Source organism: Colobus angolensis, unplaced genomic scaffold (assembly GCF_000951035.1).
Source record: "Colobus angolensis palliatus isolate OR3802 unplaced genomic scaffold, Cang.pa_1.0 Scaffold33, whole genome shotgun sequence".
Lineage (NCBI taxonomy): Eukaryota > Metazoa > Chordata > Mammalia > Primates > Cercopithecidae > Colobus > Colobus angolensis.
The window spans coordinates 13,414,802-13,416,637 of record NW_012116599.1 but is presented as its reverse complement, the minus strand read 5'-3'; the positions used below and the strand labels follow the sequence as shown (position 1 = coordinate 13,416,637).

At 33.1% G+C, this 1,836-nt stretch overlaps 1 protein-coding gene across 1 annotated transcript in view; it reads right to left on the bottom strand.

The window, feature by feature from the left end:
* The window catches only part of LOC105518889 (UDP-glucuronosyltransferase 1-8-like), a gene marked incomplete at its 3' end in the record, with an annotated part of 17,689 nt that overhangs the window by 14,083 nt on the left and 1,770 nt on the right, over positions 1-1,836 (bottom strand).

The window sequence follows — 1,836 nt, the reverse complement described above, 5'->3', positions numbered from 1 at the left end:
TACTCCATCATTAAGTAATGCTCCCTTCTCATCAGACAGATGAGACTCAGACTCTGAATCCTGTTTCCCAACAAGATGTAACCAACTGCATGCTTCTCCCAGACATATCCTGGCCTCTGAAACAAGGAAGGAGCAATATGCAGTGTCCATCCTTCTTTCAATGACAGTTGACTTTTACTTTTGTGGTTGGGCCACATCCAAGGCTTTTGACAGAAAGCCCTCTTTCAGATCTGAATTCCTCTGTGAGAATTCTGCTGGATTTACAGATATAATCATAAATATATACATTAATATACATAACCCTCTGCAACTATAAAAACTTTTGTACATGTATATTCTTTAATAGATATATAAACACATTTATTTCATATCTCATAAAAGATTTATAATCAAAATAAATGAAACCATATAGAGTTTAATGTTTCATTTTTTATGTATAGCTCCCTATCACAGGTGATATAAAATCATATATAGGGTTTTATATCTCTAAAGGCCTCTGGGTGACCCTGTGAGCCATAATGAACTCAGTGTGGGTTCAGGAAGTGGCAGAGCCTCACCCTCAGCCAAAGATGTGGTGTGTAGGCAACACATGGATGGTGCTTGGTACTGTAATTAATGGAGGATAAAGAGGAGAAAAGTGCTTTGATAAGTCCAGCCTCTTAAGAGTCCTTCAACTTGCATCTCCTCGCCCGGTCTGGCCAAGAACTGAAAGTCATGCCTAATTTTGAAAGGCCTACAACTGTAGTCTTACTGCTTTTTAGAAAGAGCATTATTTCACTTTCCCATGACTAGGCTGAAAGGTCACTCTTTTACTAAACATCTGCCAATAACAGATATGACTGTTACAAAGTCTACTGAACCTTGTAAGCAGCCACAGCAATAGACAAAAATGTATATTCCATCTCTAATAAAATAATATAATGAGATGAGACACCAAGTGATTCATCTGGATTTAGCAACTGTGCATTTGCCAGAATTTTATTCTGGTATTTTTCAAGGATTTTTCAGTCAAAAGTGACCGAATTCCTATTTAAACTGGCTACTCTAACAATATTACTCAACAATGTTTTGGAAGTATATGCTCCAGCAAAGCAAAAGAAGCAGTATAAATATCAGAGAAGGGAATTACTTGCAGATGGTAGGGTATATTGTACATCTAATGCATACTAAAAAATAATAAGAAAAGTTAGTAATGTAGCTGGATACAAGATACAAGTACAAAAACCCCAATAGTCAGCTAAATGTAGAAATGGAAAATTTGCCCTGTAAAAAAATAGTTTCAAAAATAATAAAATGCCAAGGAATAAATGTTAATAACAAACATAAAATGCTTATATAGTGAAAAATTTTATTTATGTATATAAAACAAGATCTGAATAAATAGTGAGACTTACATATTCCTGAACAGGACGACTTAATGGTAAAAAGATGCCAATCCTTCTCAATTCAGGAAAACCCTATAACCCTACGTGTAAGACTCTAGTCTACTAAGATAAAAGCAAGAATATAGAAATATATTCACATAAGGAAATTATTAAAGAGTGTTTACATGGCCTTATTCATAAAAGCAAAAAATGGAATACGCCTAAAGATATATCAATACTAATTGGTTAAAAAAACTACATTGCATCCAAAGTAAAGACTATTAAACGAACTTGTCAAATCTGTCTGTATTTGTCTATAAAGGAATCTATTATTTATTGGCAAATGAAAAATGCAAGGTAAAGAAATATATGTCTAACCTAATACAAGATTTTATTTTAACAAAATAGGTATGAGAATTTACATTAGATATTGCGTATAACTAAAATGCCTTTTTTTTTTTTTTTTTTTGAG